Source organism: Pteronotus mesoamericanus, unplaced genomic scaffold (assembly GCF_021234165.1).
Source record: "Pteronotus mesoamericanus isolate MK-2021 breed Mesoamerican mustached bat unplaced genomic scaffold, CSHL_Meso_final contig_78, whole genome shotgun sequence".
NCBI lineage: Eukaryota > Metazoa > Chordata > Mammalia > Chiroptera > Mormoopidae > Pteronotus > Pteronotus mesoamericanus.
In genome coordinates this window covers 16458392-16464009 of record NW_026555258.1, presented here as the reverse complement: position 1 = coordinate 16464009, position 5618 = coordinate 16458392, and positions in this window count along the sequence as shown.

The following is a 5618-nucleotide window of genomic DNA, read 5'->3' as shown; positions in this document are numbered from 1 at the left end:
TACTGGACTGACATACCTATTCCTTTCCATCTGTTGGGCTCCTATGCATGCTTCAAAGCCCAGCGTTACTTACCCCAATTTAGGAAGCTTTCTAGCACACCCAGTTCTGCTCCTGTCTGCTTGCTTTAAATTCTTGATGTAGCTGCTGCCTTTACTGATGTTTTATTAATTCTATTTTCCTGTGTACATGCCTGTTTTTCTAGCTCGACTATAAACTCCTCAAGGAAAAAGACTACACCTTATCTTTTGTGCATGGCCTGATCCTGCTAAGAGTATTTGTTCTGTCACCTTCCATAGTAGCTTCTGCAAATTGCTCTTTAAACTCAGTTGAATGATGAGGTTGGCAGAGATCTGGATCCTGGTCCTGAACTGTTACTTCTGGCTGTGTAACTTTTGGCTGGTCCTCAGTTTAACCATCTATATAAGTGGTAAATTGGATGACTCTTAACGATCCTTCTAAAGCCAAAGTTACAGGAATTGCCAGTTTTTTCTGCTCCATGACAGCCCTTGGCCTGCCAGTCTTTTACGCCTTTACGTACATGTAGAAAGGTTTTATCACCCCCCGGGGCTGAGATGTCTCAGACCTGATGCACCTTTGGACAGAACCCTGGCCTAGCCAGCAGGAGACCTGGATTCTCATGCCAGATCTGCCACTTCCTAGCAGCATGACCTTGGCTAGGTCACTTAACCTCTCTGAGTGTCAGTTCACTCCTTTATAAATGGATCTGGTGAATATGAAATGTAATAATGTGAGTGACTTACCATGTAAAAGATGAGTCTGACTATCGCTTTCTCTGGACCAGAGGGAAAAAAAAATTGGTAGACGAGCCCTTGGAAGTGGCTGTTGTAGGCATTTCTCTTTAGCCATCTCTTAGGGCAGCTTTGCTCAATGAGAATTATTTATGAAGGGGATTGCTGTCTTTGTCACCAGCCACAGAGGCGATGTGGGCTATGAATGTGATCGGTGGAAGCCCATAGTTACCATCCACCCATAAAGTCCTGGCAAGTATGATAACAGAATAAAAATGTGTGTGTTAAATGACAAAACAGCAGTTTTCCCACTTTAGGGCTTTAAGAGCCCTTGTGTAGTTTTTCCTGCCTCTCTTCTGTTTCTGACGATCTCCCCTGCTGGGCGGGGCATTCAGCAGTGCCCACCAGGTGTATGCCTCAGGTTTCTCGTTTAGAAAAGTCTGCCATCTCTCTGGCCTACTTCATAGGGTTGCTGTGAAGATCAGATTGAGCAAATGAGCGTGCACCCTAAGTTTGAAGGCTGCATTCATGACAGCCACGGGGACGATGAAGATGGTGCAGTGACCTGAAGCGGATGCTTGGATTCTAGAGTCACAGTGATTCCATTCCAAGTTCTGCCTCTTAGGAGCAGCGTCCATCCCACCCTTAGGTCTCACTGCTCCTGTGGGAATGGGGATTAGAGTACCTACCTGGCCTGTTATTGTGAAGATACAACGAAGTCAAAAATGTAAAAGCGCTTGCAGCTTTGAGTTGTAAGCTTGAGTAAGAGCTCAATAAACTGTTGCTATTGTTCTTAAATCTCTCACTATGTCTTGTTTACTGTAGGCACCTGATGTATATTTTTGTTGATGTAGTAGGTCATTAACAGTTTATGTTTATTCGGTCTGCATCAGACCTCAGTTACCCCAGTGCCGTAGGGTGTGTTTATGTGAATTAAGATTCTAGTCAAATCTTTCTTAAATTCAGTACTGGGAGACAGTCAGTAGAGCAGGGAGATTAAGAGTAAACTGGTGACTTTGGGCCAGATGTTTGCACTCTCTGTTCCTCTTATACTTCTATTTCCTCATCTGTTTAGGGGTGTGGGATAATAGGTGGGTTAGTCAAGGCGATGTGTGTAAAACACATAGTGACGGCTCCATAAGTGACACCTTCCCTCCTGCAGCTGCCACGTGCTGTCTTCCACCTGAGTCTGTTAGTTCAAGCTTTTACCTGCCTTGTGCAAGTCTATATCCCTACTGACATTGGTGTCCTTGTTCTGTCATCGACAAAGCTAGGGAAATCTCCAACTGTGAGTGTAGGTTTTGTTTCTCCTTTCACTTCTGACATGTTTTTTTAATGATATGGTTTTCAAAAAATGGTGATGTAATTAACATACCATAAAATTCACCATTTTAAAGTATATAGTTCAGTAGTTTTTAGTATATTCATAAGATTGCACAGCCATTGCCACTATTTGATTCTAGAACATTTTTGTCACCTGCCCTTGCCCCCCATTCCTCCCTCTCCTCAGCCCATGACAACACTAATCTATTTGCTCTCTTTATAGATTTCCCTATTCTGGACATTTCATTTTTTTCCACATAATGTTTTCAAGATTCATCCGTGTTGTGGCATGTATTAGTACTTTATTCCTTTTGAGTGGCTGAATAATATTCCATTGCATGGTTATACCACATTTTGTGTATGCATTCATCAGTTGAGTTGTTTCTCATTTTTAGCTATTATAAATAATGCTGCTATGAATAATTCACTGCTGACAAGTTTTGCTCTGTTTTTACATGCATACAAATTTAGAAACCTGATAGGTTGACCCTTTTAGCTTTATGATATAGCCCTCTTTATCTATATTAGATTTTTTGCCTTAAAATTTACTTTGTATAACACATTAGCTTTCTTTTTAATAGTCATCACACAGTATATCTTTGTTCATATTTTTACTTTCAACTTACCTGTATCCTTATATTTAAAGTACCCCTCTTGGGGGTATATGGGATTTAAAAAAACCTCAGTTTCTTTTTTTTTTTGCTGGAGTATTTGCTATTTCTAAGGTACTACTGACACATTAGATAGATTAGGGCTTATATGTACCATTTTACTATTTTCTATTTATCCTCTTTTGCTGTGTTCTTTTTTTCTGTCCTTTTTTTTTTTTTTTTTTTGCCTTCTTTTGCATTATTTTTGTAATATCTCTTCTATTAGCCTGGGAGGTATGTATTCCTTGCACCACTTTCTGGACCATCCAGACTTCAGAACTCACCTTCCTGCCTCTTGTGCTATTGTTAGGGATTTCAGTTATCTCCATGTTTTGAACCCCAACAGACATTATTGTTTGATGCAGTCAGTATTCATTTAGATTTATTCACGTTCTCTGTGTTTTACTCTGCATTACTTTTTCATTACTCTCTATCTATCCTTCTTGCATTATCACACATTTATCTAGAATCCTTCTCCTAGAACTATCTTTGGAATTTTTCTTCAGTATAACATAGTATTTAGTCTATTTAGAAATACCTTTAGCATTTTCCTTCTAATACAGATCTTCTGGTGACATTTTGAGTTTTTGTTTGCTGAAAAGTCTCCAACTTGTTTTTATTTTTGAAAGCTATTTTTTGGTCATTCAAAAATTCTAGGGTCCTAGCTATTTTTTTTCAACTTTCGGAAGATGTCACTGGCTTTCATCGTTTCTCTTGTGAAGTCAGCTCTGAGTCTTGTTGCTCTTCTTAAAGTTTTATCTTTGTTTCAGGTTTCAGCAATGGTTTTGATGTGCCTAGGTATAGAATTCTTTGTATTTATCTTGCTTGGGGTTCATAGCCCATCTTGAATCTGTGGCACAGTATCTTTCATCAAAGCTTCTACCCCCTTTACTCTCATCTCCTGGGACTCTAATGATAGGTGTGTTGAGACATTTTCACTGTGTCTTTAAGACTCTGTTTTCCATTCTTTTGGTGCCTCATGATTCACTCTGAATATTTTCTGCTGAGTTACATTCTAATCTATTACTGTTGCCCTCATTTGTGTTTAATTGTTAATCTTTTCACTTGGGTTCTTAATTTCAGCTATCATAGTGTTTAATCCTATACATTTTAATTAACTTTTACAAATAATTTACAGTTCTCAATGAGTCATCCATCTTCATCTATTTCCTTCAATATTTTAAAGTCCATGTCTAATGACTCCAATATCCAGCTCTTCTAGGAAGATCTGTTTCTTTTGCTTTTTGGTCAATTGCTTTTATCCTCTGGTATTCCTGGCAATTTTTGATTAATTGCTAGACATTTTTTTTTTAAATGAAGAGATATACAAGAGTCTGGATATGCCTTCAGAAAGAATTTACTTCTGCTTCTGAGAAAAGTGGGGTTAGGATAGATTTGACTCTGGGTTTTAGTCCTGTGAGACCTGTTCTGTTTCTTGTTAGCCCTGACTTGCAGATTACAGCCCTTCAGGGATTTTAACTAAAAACCTGGTTAAAACCCTTTTAATGACCAGGACTCCTCCTTCAAGGTGACCCCTCAACCTCCGATTTTTGTTACCCTAGTCTGTGAATCTGCCAAAAGCTCTGCCCCATTCTTTAGCCTCTTAGACCAGCTTAGGAACTGGCGGGTGCCTTGACGGAGCCCGAAGACCTCAGTGTCCACTTCATTTCTCTGCACTTACTTTCTCTCCAGGGTCTTGGCCTCTTGAGTCCTTACTGCATTGGTAGCTCGCTGATGCTTTTGGATGGATTTGAGAAAGTCCTCCAAAACTAGAGCTTTTAAAAATTGTTCTCCCAGGAGGGTTGGTCTGACATATAATCTGCCACAGTCAGAGGGAAGGTTTGGCTGTGGTTTCCATTATTATTATTATTATTATTGTAATGATTTGAAAAGCCTTCCAAAAAGATGTCATTCTGAGGCTCAGAGCCCTTTGACAGGTTCACAGGGATGTGAGTCTCTTACCGTCCCATCTGTGAAGAGGCTTCTAACTAATGAAAGCAGGAAGTGACATTTAAGGAGCATCTTTTATGTGCAAAGCACCTGCAGCATCTATGCAGAAAATAGTTCCAAGACAGAAGGAATATGGGGTTTTCTGGGGAAGGGAAGTGGGACCTTGGCATGGGAGGTGGTGAGGAATGCATGGCACAGATAAGAATTGGAGTCGGAAGATGGCCCAGGGGATGCAGTGTAAGAACAGGAAGTAGAAGGGGACCCTGGACAGTGAAGCACCAGGAAAGTGGACATTTCTTCACCCAGCTGATGCTGTTGGGGGTTCTTTCCCTGCAGGGAAGAGGTGTGTCAACCTAATGAACTGGTAATCCACACACAATGAGCAAGCCTGTTTGTTTCCTCCCAGCCATGGTTCCTTTACCTATTCCTGCTACATATTTTCAACCTTCTTCTGGATGTGGCTACCCAGGTGTCCCCATAGGCTCCTCTGGCTTAATATAGCCCAACAGGAAATGATCTGTGTGTTGCCACCTTGGCCTTGCTACTAACCCCTTCTGTTTCCTACAACACAAAAGAATCCTAGAACCTCATTTTCCAGAACCATCTTCCCCTGTGTGGTTCTCAAAATTGGCCAGCTTTACCTGCGAACTATATTGTAACCTGGGGCTCTCCGTTCCTGGGCTGTTGTCCTAGTTCATGCATGTGCTGCTGTCTCTTTTGACTGCCTAGGCAGCTTCTTGGATCAGTCAAGGTCTAATCAGAAGACTGACACCACATAATAATATGAATATGGAGAGTTTCATATAAATAATTCACTATAGCAGGCATTGGAATAATGGATTGGTTAGTAAGGAGTAGAGAACTCTAAAGACTGCGGGAATAGCAGCTATAAGGAGCAGCAACCAATCCCAGGGCTGAGATAGAGGCCCTGAAGGAGAATCACCC